Source organism: Pseudorca crassidens, chromosome 5, assembly GCF_039906515.1.
Source record: "Pseudorca crassidens isolate mPseCra1 chromosome 5, mPseCra1.hap1, whole genome shotgun sequence".
Lineage (NCBI taxonomy): Eukaryota > Metazoa > Chordata > Mammalia > Artiodactyla > Delphinidae > Pseudorca > Pseudorca crassidens.
In genome coordinates, this window is record NC_090300.1 from 114,464,515 (window position 1) to 114,483,520 (window position 19,006).

Genomic DNA, 19,006 nt, shown 5'->3' on the forward strand with positions numbered 1-19,006 from the left:
CTCTCTCTGGTAATTGGAGAAACTACTTATCATCCTATCATCACAGATAAGTGGTTTTTTAAAAAATGTAACAATGTTTCCAATACTTTATTATGAAGATGACAGTAATACTGTATGCCATAAAAATTTTATAACTATTTATTCATTGGTGTATAGGCTAAGCTATCATAAAACAATCATATCGCTGCTTCTTCATTATCAATGTATGAATCATTATGCCTGTATATAAATATAAGTTTTCTGCATACATTATCTTTTCATTTTTTATGTTTAATGTTACTAATTTATATAACATTTACAGTGTTTTGTATCATAAAATACAATATTGATGTAGGTGCTGACAGGTTTGTCTTATAAACAGACAATGTAAACTTATGGTTTCAATAAATACAGTACACTACTGTAAATGTATTTTCTCTTCCTTATGATTTTTTAACAACATTTTATTTTCTCAAGCTTACTTTATTGTAAGAATACAGTATATAATACTTATAATACAAAATTTGTGTTAATTGTCTACATTAGCGGTAAGGCTCAGGTCAAGAGTAGACTATTAGTAGTTAAGTTTTGGGGGAGTCAAAACTTATACATGAATTCTCAGCTGTGTGTAGGGTCAGTGCCCCTAACTCCTGCATTGTTCAAGGGTCAACTGTACTTGGTATTTACCCAAATAGGTTGAAACTTATGTCCATATAAAAACCTTCACATAGATATATTCATAATTGTCAAAACTTTGAAGTAACCAAGTCGTCCTTCAATAGGCAAGTGGAAAAATATATGCGATACAGCCAGACAATGGAATATTATTCAGCACTAAAAACAAATGAGCTATCAAGCCATGAATAAAGATGGAAGAAATTTAAATACATACCACTAAGTAAAAGAAGCCAACCTGACAAGGCTACATACTTTATAACTCCAACTATAACATTCTTGGAAAGGGAAAAACGATAGAGAGAGTAAAAATGTAAGTGGTTGACAGAGGTTGCAGGGGGAGTGAAAAATAAGAAAGCACAGGGATTTTTAGGGCAGTGAAACTATTCTGTACTACTACCAGAATGGTGGATATATGTCATTATAAATTCCTTCAAATGCATAGAATGCACCACACCAAGCATGAACCCCAATGTAAACTATGGACTTGGAATAACAATGTGTCACTGGAGGTTCACCGACTGTAACAAATGTACCACTCTGATGGGGGATGTCAAGAATGGGGAAGGTTGTGTGTGTGGGGACAGGGTTATTTGGGAACCCCAGGGTTATTTGGGAACCCTTTGGACATTTTGCTCAATTTTGCTGTGAACCTAAAACTGTCCTAAAACATAAATTTTATTAATTTAGAAAGTATTATTATGTAAATTTACTTTTTAATATACCTCACAGGTCTGTTGTGTGAACCAAAGGGTCTGATGAATGTGAAAATACTTCAGATAAGTCTACCCTAGTCTTCTCCAACTTGAAGTTTTTTGTTATGGACTTCCTTGTTACTCCAGACTAAACATAATCAAAACCAATCTACACATTATTTCATTCAAACTCTTTCTCTCACCTGCTTTATGTAGCAGAGTTTACAGTGCTATCAACTCAGAAACCAAGAAGGAAAGTAGAGAATTCTCTTTAATGCTGATATCATTTTGTTTTTTAAATTTAGCTGAATCCATCTTCTCCTCTCACTCTCTCCAAAAAATGGTTGCCTTGGGTACATACTAGAATCATCTGCAGAAACTTTTAAAGCTCCTGATTCTTAGACATCACCCCAGTTCAATTATAACAGAATTGCTGGGGGACCCAGGCATCAGTAGCTTTTAAAGCTCTCAGATGATTGTAATGTGCAGCCAGGGTTACAATCCACTGTGATTTCGTCCCTAAAGATCTAAAGACTAGATAACTTTATCAGGATCCTAATTGATGGCTCCATCTCCAGAACTCTTCCTGTCAAATGTAAAATCCGTCATCCAGAGCTTGCTCTTGAAACACTCCCTATTTTTTTAACTTCTTTTTCATTTTTATCACTTCAGGATAAAGCTCAAATCCTTTCGAGGGGATATAAGAATCTGCATGATCTGGCTCCCCAGTTCCGCTCAGTCTCACAGCCTCATTTTCCACAACAACAAGCTGCTTACACTTCTCTGCATACACCTCAGTGCAGTGATCTTGCTGTTGTCCTTCCATTTAATTATCAGCCCCTCATTATTTAACATTCATCTCAGAAGCTCTCCTCATCCCCACCCTGCCAGTTCCAGTCAGGATGGATTTGTGCCCTTCATCTGGGCTGCAATAAAACTTGCATGACTTTTTCTATTTGTACCTACCCGCCCCCCCCAATGGATCATAATAATTTCATTTCTCATGGTTCTCTTATTAGTCTGTGAGCAATCAAAGGAAAGTATCGTGTCTTATCAATGCTTGTATCCAAGCACCTGGTTTGATGCTTTCATGAGGAGGCATTGTTTGTTAAATGAATGAATGAATGAATGATGTCATTATAAGTGCAAATAAAGTGTCGGCTTGTCATTCCCATTAGGGATAGGGAAGTAATGATAACAGGATGAAGGAAGAGTGTTAACCAGAGATCGCAAAGTTTTTATAGGAGGCAAAGTGATAGTTTTTTTTTATTACTCCTAATCTACATTATTGTTCAAGTTCCTGAAGGGTAGGTTTAAAGGAAGGTACCACTCAACTGTTTATGATTTTTTTTTTCTATTAGCGTCAACTTCTTAGAGAGCAAGAAAGATCTTGTAGCACCAATATGGGTATCTGAAGGTGTCTTCTTATTGAGATAATCTTAGTCCTACTCTGGTTACTGAAAGGAAGATGGCGATATTGACAGATCTTCAATGTAAATCAGAACTAGGGGAAGCAATGCTCTAAGAGTCATTTGACCATAAAGCTGAAATTAAAAATAGTTATATTGTGATCCTTAGGTTGACTCAGGTCTTTGTCCAAAATTATGATTCTTATTTCTTTTATTTCTAGTAATTAGTGGTTAAACTAGTTAAGATCACTCCCTTAATACCACATTTCCCAACCCTTCTGAATATCTTCCTTGTACTCTACTCAAACCTGACCTTCAGGTCCAGTCACTACCCTTAGCCAGGGGTCATATCCACTTTAATATCTATTTTTTAGCTCAGTGATTTCCCAGTAGTTTTGCATTGTACACCTAGGATTACTTTTCACAGACTGAAAAATAATTTGGTCCACATTTATGATCTTATTGACTATTTATTTGGTTGAATCTTCCCTTTCGCATTGCGGGGGGAGGAAAATAAAAAAAATTCAGAGTGATAATAAACTGCTTTTTTCTCGCAGCAATAAAGTTAAACTACCTGAGGTGAGGTGTCATTTCAACAATATTTACCAATTTTGTTTACATATCAAGAAGAGCAACAGCAAGCCTACTAGTGATTACCACTTTAATGAATTATTTTGATTGCTTTTTCAGAAAGGCTCCCTGTTTTACATTAAATCATCCTCAATTATTGAAATGCTGATTTAAATTCTCTAACACATAGTTGTAGATTTTCCTTAAATCATCCTCACTTTTTTCTAACAGTCTGTGTTTATCTAACAGAGGAATACCTGCCTTGTCTCCATGTAATTATTTAAGCCACTCAAATAAATTTAAAATTATTCTCTTCTGGTTAAATTACACATTCTAAAATTTTAACTGAAAACCAGCTGTGAGAACACCCTTTCTTTATTATTAGTAACATTTAATTTTTTTTAATTGCTTAAAAGTTGTTGCTAGTGAGAAATATAGAGTCTGGCTTCTCAGAATTAAGCAACACCCATAACAAATATTCACATATGTCATCACTTCATCAAGTATTTATTAAATGCAGGACCCAATAACCAGAAATGTATTCTTTTTGTTTGTTTGTTTGTTTATTTATTTTATTTATTTATTTTTGGCCCGTTGGGTCTTTGTTGCTGTGTGCAGGCTTTCTCTAGCTGCAGTGAGTGGGGGATACTCTTCATTGCGGTGCGCGGGCTTCTTACTGCGGTGGCTTCTCTTGTTGTGGAGCACGGGCTCTGGGTGCATGGGCTTCAGTAATTATGGCACAAGGGCTCAGTAGTTGTGGCTCACAGGCTCTAGAATGCAGGATCAGTAGTTGTGGCGCACAGGCTTAGTTGCTGTGCTTCATGTGGGATCTTCCTGGACCAGGGCTCGAACCCGTGTCCCCTGCATTGGCAAACGGATTCTTAACTACTGCTCCACCAGGAAAGTCCCCAGAAATGCATTCTTTTTAAATAACTTTTTTTCTGATGTCAAAGGCTTTCTTCTGTTTGTGAGTGCTTACTTTTAGAAATTTAAGAGAGTAAATAAGGGTGTAAACATCACTATAATATCATACCAGTGATATAAGTTTTAATATTTTGATGTCTATGTTTCCATTCCATTTTTATATACACAGGCAGTTATATGCATATGTCTTCAATCTTAGAAAGAAAAATGGGTGTGATGGACCTACAGTCTGTCATACAGAGTGAAGTAAGCCAGAAAGAGAAAAACAAATATACATTAATGCATATATGTGGAATCTAGAAAAAATGGTACAGATGAACCTATTTCCAGGGCAGGAATAGAGACGCAGATGTAAAGAATGGACATTTGGACATGGCGGGGGAAGGGGAGAGTGGGACAAATTGGGAGATTAGTATTGACATATATACACTACCATGCATAAAATAGCTAGCTAGTGGGAACATGCTATAATGCACAGGAAACTCAGCTCGGTGCTCTGTGATGACCTAGATGGTGGGATGGGGGTGGGGGGCAGTGGGAGGGAGGTCCAAGAGGGAGGGCATATATGTATACATATAGCTGATTCATTTCATTGTAAGCAGAAACTAACACAACATTGTAAAGAAATTATACTCCAATAAAAAATAATTTAATGTTGTTTTACATTGTGTTCTTTTGTCAGTATCATATCCTAAGACTACAGAGGAATAAAGGAGTCTTTAAGCCTCTCATGCTTGAAGTAAGAGCATGACCAACCTCCAGCAGGTGTCAAGAGTTAGTCCTTAACCTTTAAACACTCAAAGACCTGCCACCCTCCTCAGACCTCCCAGCCTCCATCTGCCAGTTCCACAGAGAGTTCTAGGCCTTCAGAATAAGAACATCTCTAGCCCGGCTTCCATTCTACCTTCTGCAGAAGTAAAAAAGGGTTCTTGATTATCCTCCTCTACTGCTCCTTCCTCCCTCAAGGCCTTACCATCATTGTTTGCCTTGAGACCACCAGCACGAGTCTCATTATGCCCCTTTTCCCTTTTTCTATTTGCTACCAAAGGATACTCGTCCCCCAGCCACCTCCTCCTATTCTCCATATAGCTCTGCACATCCTCTATTCTATTCCCAGTTCCTACCACTCCCCCATTTATAAAACCTTCCCACTGTACCTTCTGGAGCCCACCATCCATCAGCAGCAAAATCTTCTATAATCTCAATTTCTCTAATTACTTCCTCCCACAAGGACCAGGAGCTCCACTGAATAGATGGCTTCCTCTGCAGCCCTCTCTAGTGATAGTCATTTTATCACCCACAGCCTTCCTATCACTGGGCCTGAAGGTGAGGAGGTTTCTTCCTTACTCTCACTGTCATTTTCAGACTCCTTGTCCTCTTGCCTTAAATATTCCCAGCTTTAAATATTGTATCATTAGGCTATAAGAAGTTTTACCTCCTTGTTGGAGTTATCTACTGCCCCCCCCCTTATTTATGGACAATGTTAACTTTCTCTAACTGTGTTACTGTCTTCATTTTTGATGATTTTAATATCCATGTAGGTAATGCCTCCAACACCCTAGGCTCCTGGCTTCTTTTGAATGATCTCCACTCACATTAATCATTAGTTCCCCTGATTATTCTTTTGCCTTTGTCATTACCAATCAGTGAAACCTATCGTCTCAGTTTCAAAAATTCCATTCTTTGAATATTACCCCCTAAATTTCCAACTCATTATCTCCAGTATTCCAATACCTGCAATACTTAAATCCTGTGAGGACCTACAGTTTACTAATCCTATCTCATTTTCACTGCCTTTCATTCACCCCAAGCCCTTTATTCCCACTTTACCCAAATAATTCCACTGCCAAGCCTAATAAACAATGGGGATTATAAACAATTCTTTTCTTATACCTTCAGATCTTTCCCTCTCTCTTCTCTTAATGTGTAATATTTATTTGGTAAGGCCTCAACACTCTGCACCACATTTTGGACCTGACTGTGGGTCAAGAAAAATGTACAACCATACCAGACCAGCTGGTCTCACTTTAAATTCATGCCTAGAAGTATCGAGGTCTCCTATGGCTTCTTTGTAATTATAATACATATTTGTAATTCATTCATTTTTGATTCTGCTAGGTATTCTTGACTCTTCTAAGAATCTTCTTTTCCATCTTTGTTTTCAGTACTACCTACTGAGAAAACTTAAGTGAGCAGAAGACAATTTCTACAAGACAAAAAATCAATTCACCTATTCATATGCTCTGCCTTCCCTCATATTATAGTAAGTAAATGTCACTGTTTAAGGCCAACCCCTCCACTGGTGCACTAGATTGCATCTTCTTGCCAACCCAAAGACATTGTTCCACAGACGCTACTTTTCTCCTGTATCATGAATGTTTCCCTCTCCACTAGATCATCCCATCAGCCAAAATGCATACTGCTTTTATCTCATCTTAAAAACAAAACAGTAATTATTCTAATCATGTTTACTCCCTGCAACTGCTTCATTTCCCTCCTCTTTACAACAAAACAACTCAATAAAATGCATTACTTCCAACACTTTCTCTACCGTTGATTCTCTCTTAAACCTACTGCATTTAAGATTTTGCCCCACTATTTCAATACAGTTGTTCTTTTCAAGACCTCAGTGAATTTCAAGTTGCTAAATCCATGAGTTGATTCTCAGGCTACATTGATTTGACCTATTAGCAAAATTGGATTTCTTCAGTAGATTTCTATCTACAGTAGATTTCTTACTTTTCCTTGAAATACTTTATTTGCTTGGTTTCTATGATGCTCATTTTCCTGCTACCTTTCAAGCAATTTCTTCTCAGTCTCACTTTCTGTTTTTTTCTTATCTCCTTCACATCTGAATAATGAACTCCAGAGATTTCTTCACTTTTTTGGTGATATCATCATATTTCATGTTTTTAACTTCTATCAATATTCTAATAATTCCCAAATTTCATCTCTAGCTCATGCTTTCTCCCTTAACTCTGGACTCATACATCCAATTGCATATCACCACCTCCATGTGTAATAGTCAACTCGAATTTAACATCCTGAATCTGATCTCCTGAAGAAGGTAGCATACAGTTATGAGCATAGACTCTGAAACATCACTGCCTCATTCCAATCCTGATTCCATGTTTTTATTGCCATGTGAAATTGCCAAGGTACTTAAATTTCATGTGGCTTAGTTACTTTATTGCCAGACTGGGGATATTACTACTCATTTCACAATATTGTTGGATAACATATATATATATATATATATATATAGTGTGTGTGTGTGTATATAATTATATATATGTACATAATGAATTGGAAAGCCCTTTTTTTCCCTCCAAGATCTAGATAAGTTCATGTTGTTTGAGGTTTGAGAATTGCCTGTTCCTTTAATCATTTGAAGGAGTTTGCCCATTAAACCCCTGTTGTCCAGAGAACTTTTTGTGGGTAATTATTGCAGGTCAGGTTCATCTGACTGGTTTTTACTCTTTATATTGTATGCTTGTTTCTTCTGCTGGTCCTTGCTCATGGTTTCTTGGTTTATGTGTGTTTTGTGATTTTTTTATTGTGATCTCATGTTCTTTGGAACTCAAGCAATAGGACATCTTATTGGTCTGGTTTGGAAATACAATTTTCCAGAAGGAATTGTGTTTGTTGCTGCCAATCACCAATGGCCACTACTAATCCAGAATCACTTTAAATTATTTGCTAAAGCATTTCAGATCACACCAGTTTGGGGAATTTAGTCCTCACTCTAGCATAAGAGTAAGCTTGTGTTTATAAGCATTCAAGGATGATTTTAGTTTTTCTGCCATCCAGCACCAAGGTTAAGAAAGCCAATTTTCTTTGAGCATTTATGCATATCAGCTTTATTACTAGCTCGCTTTTATTCTAGGGTCTCCTGTATCATCTCCTGCTTTGGCTAGGCAGCTACCAAACAGAAGCTCAAATTCCACCAGGAGTTGATAGATATAGTTACAGCAAAAACCAGCAATAGTGTAGTTGATGTAAATTATGCCAAAACTTGCCGCACCCCTTTTTTTCATTTCGTTTACAAAGCTGACATCAGCTTTTGTATTGCTATGAGTCTTTATGAGTATCTTAATGAGAAGGTGGTAGACAGCATATTTGTCATGGCACATATGTTGAAGTTGATTTACTCTGAAGATACATATTCCCATATATTTAATCCATGTCACAGCTCAGTTTGGGCTTTCTTTTAAACTTCTACAATGATGAAATCAGCCCGAGTAGTTACCTGTTTCAGGGGTCCCCAATACCCACATATTTGGTGATTTGCTAGAAAGACTCACAGGACTCAGGCATATAGATGTACTAATGGCTAATATTTACTATAAAGACAGTAAAGATCATAGTCAGATCAGACACAGAAAGAGAAAATGACATCAGGTAAAGCTAGGAGGAATCCATGGGAATCCCTCTATCTTCTCCCTCATGTGAGAGGTCACACAAAGTACACTCTCCCTTTAGCCAAAAAAAAAAAAAAAAAGGGCAACACCATGTGTGTAAGTAATATTTCCACAATAGGAGGCTCATTTTAAACTCAGAGTTTAGGGTTTTTATTGGGGACTGATCACATAGGCATTCTCTGCCTAACAACTATCAAAATACCGACTCACAGAAGGAAAGCAGATGTCGCTATAAATTATATTGTTTGCACAAAGAGTCTAGCCCCAGCAAAATTACCATATCAGTTAGGCAATGTTTCAGAAGCCAAGTTCTCAGACACCAGCCAAACTTGCTAACAAGCCTTGTAAAGAGAGTAGCCCAGATCTGTTCTTTTTTGCAGGTAACACACAAAAATCTTCTGATACTCTAATCTTTGGATTTTGATTCATTTTTGTTGTTTCTACAAAAAATAATGAGAATCAATTATGATTGGGTAGTGATTATAAAAACTGGTTATGACTAAAATATATATTTTTAAATAAACCTGTTTTGATTTAGCTAACAAAACCAACTTGTATGAATCATTTATTTTTCACTTATTGCTGTTTTTCTTTCTGCAGTAAAATACTAAGAAATCCAGTTTGCTGTTTCCAAGTTCTATATTCTATGCAATGTTATTCTAAGTAGCCATTTAACTATTTAATCAAGTTACTACATTAGGTGACCCAATAAGTTTTAAATTAATACTATGATTAGTTACCTGAAGAAGAATTATATCATGGATGAATTTGAAAAGGAAAAGGAAATTCAACGATTTATGAAAGAATCCATATTGTAAAAGTTCTAAACCCTGATATTCACAAATGTGAGGATAAGCTGATAACCGCTCTTTACTCATCAAATATTTTCTCTATGCATAGTTTGTTAAAAGAACAATTATCGGACTTCCCTACTGGCGCAGTGGTTAAGAACCTGCCTGTCACCCCTCTTGCAAGAACACCAGAATCACAACTAACTGTTAAACGATCATTGATAGGAAGACACTGAAACCCACCAAAAGAGATACCACACATCCAAAGATAAAGATGAAGCTGCAATGAGACAGTAGGAGGGGTGTAATCACAACAAAATCAAATCCCATAACCACGGGTGGTTGACTCACAAACTAGAGAACAATTATACCACAGAAGTCACCCACTGGAGTGAAGGTTCTGAGCCCCACATCAGGCTTCCCAACCTGGGGAGCAGGAAATGGAAGGAGAAATTCCCTGAGAATCAGACTTTGAAGGCTAGCAGGATTTGATTGCAGGCCTTAGACAGGATGGGGGGAAACAGACACTCCACTCTTGGAGGGCACAAAAAATTACTGTGTGCATCAGGACCCAGGGGGAAGGAGCAGTGACCCCATAGGAGACTGAACCAGACCTACCTGCTAGTGTTGGAGGGTCACCTGTAGAGGTGGGGTGTGGCTGTGGCTGACCATGAGGACAAGGACACTGGCAGCTGAAGTTCTGGGAATTACTCCTTGGCGTGAGCCCTCCCAGAGTCCGCCATTAGCCCCACCAAAGAGCCCAGGTAGGCTCCAGTCTTGGATCGCCTCAGGGCAAACAATGAACAGGGGGGAAACTAGGCCACACCAATCAGCAGACAAGCGGATTAAAGTTTTACTGAGCTCTGCCGACCAGAGCAACACCCAGCTCTACCCACCACCAGTCCATCCCATCAGGAAGCTTGCACAGGCCTTTTAGATAGCCCCATCCTCCAGAGGGCAGACAGCAGAGACAAGAAGAACTACAATCCTGCAGGCTGTGGAACGAAAACCATATTCATAGAAAGACAGACAAAATGAAAAGGCAGAGGGCTATGTCTCTGATGAAGGAACAGGATAAAACCCCAGAAAAACAATTAAATGAAGTGAAGATAGGCAACTTTCCAGAAAAAGAATTCAGAATAAGGATAGTGAACAAGACCCAGGACCTCGGAAAAAGAATGGAGGCAAAGATCAAGAAGATGCAAGAAATGTTTAACAAAGACCTAGAAGAATTAAAGAACAAACAAACAGAGATGAACAATACAATAACTGAAATGAAAAATACACTGGAAGGAATCAATAGCAGAATAACTGGGGCAGAAGAATGGATAAGTGGCCTAGAGAACAGAATGGTGGAATTCACTGCCACGGAACAGAATAAAGAAAAAAGAATGAAAAGAAATGAAAACAGCCTAAGAGACCTCTGGGAAAACATTAAACACAACAACATTCACATTATAGGGGTCCCAGAAGGAGAAGAGAGAAAGGACCCGAGAAAATATTTGAAGAGGTTATAGCTGAAAACTTCCCTAACATGGGAAAGGAGACAGCCACCCAAGTCCAGGAAGTGCAGAGAGTCCTACACAGGATAAACCCAAGGAGAAACATGCCAAGACACATAGTAATCAAACTGACAAAAATTAAAGAAAAAGAAAAATTATTGAAAACAATGAGGGAAAAATGACAAATAACATACAAGGGAACTCTCATAAGGTTAACAGCTGATTTCCCAGCAGAAACTCTACGAGCCAGAAAGGACTGGCACAATATATTTAAAGTGTTGAAAGGGAAGAATCTACAACCAAGATTACTCTACCTGGTAAGGATCTCATTCAGATTTGATGGAGAAATCAAAAGACTTACAGACAAGAAAAAGCTAAGAGAATTCATCACCACGACACCAGCTCTACAACAAATGCTAAAGGAACTTCAATAAGTGGGAAACACAAGAGAAGAAAAGGATCTACAAAAACAAACCCAAAACAATAAAGCAAATGGTAATAGGAACATAAATACAGATAATTACCTTAAATGTGAATGGATTAAATGCTCCAACCAAAAGACACAGGTTTGCTGAATGGATTAAAAAACAAGACCAACATATATGCTGTCTACAAGAGACCCACTTCAGACCTAGGGACACATACAGACTGAAAGTGAGGGGATGGAAAAAGATATTCCATGTAAATAGAAATCAAAAGAAAGCAGGAGTAGCAATACTCATATCAGATAAAATAGGCTTTAAAATAAAGAATGTTACAAGAGACAAGGAAGGACACTACATAATGATCAAGGGATCAATCCAAGAAAATATATAGCAATTATAAATATATATGCACCCAACATAGGAGCACCTCAATACATAAGGCAAATGCTAACAGATATAAAAGGGGAAATCAACAGTAACAAAATAATAACACCTCACATACACCAATGGACAGATCATCCAGACAGAAAATTAATAAGGAAATACAACATTTAAGTGACACCATAGACCAGATAGATTTAATTGATATTTATAGGACATTCCATCTGAAACAGCAGATTACAATTTCTTCTCAAGTGCACACAGAACATTCTCCAGGATAGATCACATCTTGGGTCACAAAACAAGCCTCAGTAAATTTAAGAAAACTGAAATCATATCAAGCATCTTTTCCAACCACAAAACTATGAGATTAGAAATAAATTACAGGGAAAAACACAAACACATGGAGGCTACACAGGATGCTGCTAACTAACCAAGTGATCACTGAAGAAATCACAAAACACCTAGAGACAAATGACAATGAAAACATGATGTTCCAAAGCCTCTGGGATGCAGCAAAACCAGTTCTAAGAGGGAAGTTTATATCAATACAATCCTACCTCAAGAAACAAGAAAAATCTCAAATTAACAATCTAACCTTGCACCTAAAGGAACTAGAGAAAGAAAGAAAAACAAAACCCAAAGTAATTAGAAGGAAAGCAATCATAAAGATCAGAGCAGAAATAAATGAAATAGAAACAAAGAAAACAATAGCAAAGATAAAACAAGTTGAAAGCTGGTTCTTTGAGAAGCTCAACACAATTGATAAACCTTTAGCCAGACTCATCAAGAAAAAGAAGGACAGAATTCAAATCAATAAAATTAGAAATGAAAAAGTAGAAGTACAACAGACACCGCAAAAATACAAAACATCATAAGAGACTACTATAGGCTCTCTACACCAATAAAATGGAAAACCTGGAGGACACATACAAATTATTGGAAAGGTATAACCTTCCAAGACTGCACCAGGAAGAAACAGAAAATATGAACAGACCAATCACAGGTAATGAAATTGAAATTGTGATTAAAAATCTTCCAACAAACAAAAGTTCAGGACCAGATGGCTTTACAGGTGCATTCTATCAAACATTTAAAGAAGAGCTAACACCCATCCCTCTCAAACTCTTCCAAAAAACTGCAGAGGAAGGAACACTCCCAAACGCATTCTACAAGGCCACCATCACCCTAACAACAAAACCAGACAAAGGTACTACAAAAGAAGAAAATTACAGACCAATATTACTGATGAACATAGATGTAAAAATCCTCAACAAAATACTAGCAAACAGAATCCAACAACACATTAAAAGGATCATACACCATGATCAAGTGGGATTTAACCCAGGGATGCAAGGATTCTTCAATATATGAAAAACAATCAATGTGATACACCATATTAACAAACTGAAGAATAAAAACCATATGATCATCTCAATAGATGCAGAAAAAGCTTTTGACAAAATTCAACACCGATTTATGATAAAAACTCTCCAGAAAGTGGGCATGGAGGGAACCTAACTCAGTGTAATAAAGGCCATATACGACAAACCCACAGAAAACATCATTCTCAATGGTGAAAAACTGAAAGCATTTCCTCCAAGATCAGGAACAAAACAAGGATGTCCACTCTCACCACTGTTATTCAACATAGTTTTGGAAGTCCTAGCCACAACAATCAGAGAAGAAAAATAAAAATAAAAGGAATACAAACTGGAAAAGAAGAAGTAAAACTGTCACTGTTTGCAGATGACATGGTGTACTATACATAGAGAATCCTAAAGATGCCACCAGAAAACTACTACAGCTAATCAATGAATTTGGTAAAGTTGCTGGATACTTAATTAATGCACAGAAATTTCTTGCATTCCTATACACTAATGATGAAAAATCTGAAGAGAAATTAGGGAAACACTCCCATTTACCACTGCAACAAAAAGAATAAAATACCTAGGAATAAACCTACCTAAGGAGGCAAAAGACCTGTATGCAGAAAACTGTAAGACACTGATGAAAGAAATTAAAGATGATACAAACAGATGGAGAGATATACCATGTTCTTGCATTGGAAGAATCAACATTCTGAAAATGACACTACTACCCAAAGCAATCTACAGATTCAATGCAATCCCTATCAAACTACCAATGGCATTTTTCACAGAACTAGAACAAAAAATTTCACAATTTGAATGAAAACACAAAAGACCCCGAGTAGCCAAAGCAATCTTGAGAAAGAAAAACGGAACTGGAGGAATCAGACTCCCTGACTTCAGACTATACTACAAAGCTACAGTAATCAAAACAGTATGCTCCTGGCAAAAAAACAGAAATATTTATCAGTGGAACAGGATCGAAAGCCCAGAGATAAACCCATGCACATATGGTCATCTTATCTTTGATAAAGGAGGCAAGAATATCCAATGGAGAAAAGACAGCCCCTTCAATAAGTAGTCCTGGGAAACTGGACAGCTACAGGTAAAAGAATGAAATTAGAACACTCCCTAACACCATGCAGAAAAATAAACTCAAAATGGATTAAAGACCTAAATATATGGTGAGACACTATCAAACTCTTAGAGGAAAACATAGGCAGAATACTCTATGTCATAAATCACTGCAAGATCCTTTTTGACCCACCTCCTAGAGAAATGGAAATAAAAACAAAAATAAACAAATGGGACCTAATGAAACTTTAAAGCTTTTGCACAGCAAAGGAAACCATAAACAAGATGAAAAGACAACCCTCAGAATGGGAGAAAATATTTGCAAACAAAGCAACTGACAAAGGATGAACTACAAAATATACAAGAAGCTCATGCAGCTCAATATCAAAAAAACAAACAACCGAATCCAAAAATGGGCAGAAGACCTAAATAGACATTTCTTCAAAGAACATATACAGATTGCCAAAAAACACAAGAAAAGAGGCTCAACATCACTAATCATTAGAGAAATAAAAATCAAAACTACAATGAGGTATCACCTCACACCAGTGAGAATGGCCATCCTCAAAAAATCTAGAAACATTAAGTGCTGGAGAGGGTATGGAGAAAAGGGAACCCTCCTGCACTGTTGGTGGGAATGTAAATTGATACAGCCACTATGGAGACCAGTACGGAGGTTCCTTAAAAACCTAAAATTAGAACTACCATATGACCCAGCAATCCCAATCCTGGGCATATACCCTGAGAAAACCATAATTCAAAAAGAGTCATGTACCAAAATGTTCATTGCAGCACTATTTACAATAGCCAGGACATGGAAGCAACCTAAGTGCCCAATGACAGATGAATGGATAAAGAATATGTGGCACATATATACAATGGAATATTACTCAGTCATAAAAAGAAACGAAATTGAGTTATTAGTAGTGAAGTGGATGGACCTAGAGTCTGTCATACAGAGTGAAGTAAGTCAGAAAGAGAAAAACAAATACCATATGCTAACACATATATATGTAATCTAAAAAATATTAAAAATGGTTCTGATGAATCTAGGTGCAGGACAGGCATAAAGATGCAGATGTAGAGAATGGACTTGAGGATACAGGGAGGGGGAAGAGTAAGCTGGGACGAAGTGAGGGAGTAGCATTGACATATATACACTACCAAATGTAAAATAGATAGCTAGTGGGAAGCAGCTGTATCACACAAGGAGATCAGCTCAGTGCTTTTCATCCACCTAGAGGGGTGGGATAGGTAGAGTGGGAGGGAGATGCAAGAGGGAGGGGATATGGGGATATATGTATATATATAGCTGATTCACTTTGTTATACAGAAGAAACTAACACAACATCGTAAAGCAATTATACTCCAATAAAGATGGTAAAAAAAAGAGACATATGCACTTCAATGTTCATTGCAGCACTATTACAATAGCTGCGCCATGGAAGCAACCTAAATGCCCATCAACAGATGAATGGGTAAAGAAGAATTGGTACATATATACAATGGAATATTACTCAGTCATAGAAAAGAATGAAATTGGGTCATTGTAAAGACGTGGATCGACCTAGAGACCATCATAGAGTGAAGTAAGTCAGAAAGAGAAAAACAAATATCATATATTAACGCATATATGTGGAATCTAGAAAAATGGTACAGATGAACTGGTGTGCAAGGCAGAAATAGAAACACAGATGTAGATAACAAACATATGGACCCAAAGTGGGGAAAGTGGGGCAGGGGGCGGTGGTGGTGGTGGGATGAATTTGGAGATTGGGGTTGACATATATACACTAATATGTATAAAATAAATAACTAATAAGAACCTGCTGTATAAAAAAATAAAATAAAATTCAAAACATAAAACATATTTATATATTTAAAAAATTAATTAAAAAAAAAAAGTTGTGCACGTATCTTGGGAAAGATCCTAGGACCAGTCAGGTGAGAAAAAAGAAACAAGGTAATTAACCAAATGTAAACAAAATCTGGAAGGACTGTCCTATTTAAATATTAATTTACATCACACACACAAACAAAAAGAATCCACCTGCCAATGCAGGGGACACGGGTTCAAGGCCGGTCCGGGAAGATCCCACGTGCCGCGGAGCAAGTAAGCCCATACGCCACAACTACTGAGCTCGCGTGCCGCAGCTACTGAAGCCCACGCACCTAGAGCCTGTGCTCTGCAGGAGAAGCCACCGTAATATGCCCGCGCACCGCACCGCAACGAAGAGTAGCCCCCACTCACCACAACTAGAGAGAGTCCGCGCAGCAACAAACACCCAACACAGCCACAAATAAATAAATAAATAAATAAATTTAGGGGAAAAAAAGAACAATTATCACTCACAATTTTAACACAGCTCTGAAGACTGCTTGTCTGAGAGACTAAGCATTGGTCTGATATGACTTTTGGATATATCACAATATAGGAGGCACACTGTGATATATGATTCAAACACCCTCCTACAGAGCTGGTGACATTTCAAGATTCCTCACAGAAACTGAAAACAGAGATAGATAATCACGATCTATTTTATTCACACAATTGTTTTTATTATAATTAAATCGGTTGTAAAATTAGAAGTAAACTCCTTATTTAGCGCAAAAAGAACTAAGGTCATCTAAGGTGATGCATTTTTACAGACAGGAAGCAAGTCTGTTTTATCCTTCCTCTCACACACACTGTGCTTTGGCTATGTGATAATTCATGAAAGGAGAAAACAAGCACAGAATTTTAGAGTCAAATAAGATTTTCTCTTTGAATTGTGAATTATAATTGGCCAATCTCTAGCAGCTGCCTCTTAGAAACTGTATTTTCTAAATGTTAATAGGCCCAAGTTAGCAATAAATGTGAACATTTAGTGGAAATCTTTTGTTTTGTTTTGTTTTATTGGAGCACATGTAGAATTCTTGTTTTTATGGTGTATTCTTGTCATTCTCCAAACAAATTCTATGTCATGTGTTACATGGCAAGCACTCTTCTGCTAACTAGTCTTTAAACCAGTCAGTTAGTGATTATTTCAAATATCAAAAGCCAGTTCTTCTAAAACAGGGAGTCTCATCAAAAAATGACATTATTTAAAATATGCATTTCATGTTTGCGTTTATTTTATCTAAGTTTTATCTACCTATTTATCTATATATGTTTGGATCAGAACCATTCAAAAACATGGACAGAGGGAATGCTACTATGTTTATTTTTTTTAATGTAGTGATTATTCTCACAATTGGAACCCAGATGTAATTATTATTCCCTAAGCATTTCTGCAGTATTGGCTAAACTACCATCATAAAATATTACTTCAACCATAACAAGCCTCTCCAGAAAATGCCTATTTGTTACAATAAAAAAGTTCATTTGTAAAACACAAAAATAAAATAAATTTTCTTCCAAGTATATGTTTATTTAAAATTAAAAAAAAAACTTCATAAGGGACATTCTATATATTTAAAAGGATCATTACATTGCATTTATGAATAGAATGAAAGCATAATGTAGAAATTTGATTAGGTTTCCTTTTAGAATTAACATCTTAATTTCTGCCTGGAGTGGCTAACTAAACTTGGCACTATGGACACTTTCCTCACTATTCAGAATTTTCAACTATATTTAAAGCAGATCACATCCACCTCCTCTGCTCAACATACTAACTGGTCAATGTAAATCAAAATACAACCGAAATAGACACTTTCTACTGCTGCCAAGAGGAGAAGGTTCAGAGCAAAAGGTGTAATTAAAAGTATGACTAAGCAGACAGCCACACTGAAGAAACTTCTCACAAAACAGAGGTAGAAAATGGAAAGAGGGAGTAAGTGGCCCCAAATATGATATTGCCATCTCTGACTGAATCACTTGAGCTCTAGAATCTCAGCTTTCTGGTATAGGACCCAGTTGCTATAGAAACTTACAACTGGGAGCTAAATAAAGTAATTTCTATGCTAGTGTTGGTGTCTATAACTTCAGCACCTGATGCTAACCAAATTGTGTTCAATAAACAAATTTAAACTTTAAAAACCTTCAATGCTATCACAATGCTTTCTATACAACTGATTAATCTCAATTGATCTTGGCTCAGAGCACAAGAACATAAGAAATCTCAGAAACAGAAAAAGACTATTTAAGGCCAATATGCCTGCATCCTTTGTTTTTCTTATCTGATTTCCTACTTTATCCCCATACCTCTATCCTGTCTTAGTTTTAAAATAAAAAATCAGCTAGCTCAGTCTTTGACCCATCGAAAATCCTGCTTTCACTGATCCCTTTTAGACAATTTATTTTATATTAAACCACTCCCTCTTGGCCTCCCCCTTTTCATTTATCCTACTCTAAACCTGAAGAACAAAGAGATCAGGCAGTCCAATAGATACTTAGTCCTTAATCCTCCCGGCTGGGTCTCTTATTGCTGCACATTTGATTATAAGATTATTCACTATTTGGCAAGAAATCAACCCCTGAAGCAGCCCCTTGATGCCCCTGTTTGTGTGAGCATGTCAGCCCCCTACCCATTATGTAACAAAGCAGTGTGGTTGGCTTTGGTAATGCTCTTTTATAAAGAGAAATGAGACTGTGGGGTCTAAATATATCCATTTGCATCTTTCTCCAGCATCACTTTAGGAAGAAACAATGTTGGCAGAGACTGTATAAACCCTTTGTTCTTCTCCAATGGGCCCACACATTCAGGTCAATGTCCCTGTGAGGATTTAAAGTATGAAAAAATTCATCTGAAAGTATGACTTCATTAAAGGACATATATTGCAACAAATATTGCTACATGTATTTGTAA

At 37.0% G+C, this 19,006-nt stretch overlaps 1 long non-coding RNA gene across 1 annotated transcript in view; it reads right to left on the bottom strand.

The window, feature by feature from the left end:
- Positions 1-9,010: 9,010 nt before the first annotated feature.
- LOC137224542 (uncharacterized) overlaps positions 9,011-19,006 on the bottom strand; it is a 220,704-nt gene continuing 210,708 nt past the window's right edge. The window contains exon 8 of the long non-coding RNA XR_010943376.1: positions 9,011-9,113. This is a non-coding gene — a long non-coding RNA (uncharacterized lncRNA). The remainder of the gene's footprint in view (positions 9,114-19,006) is intronic.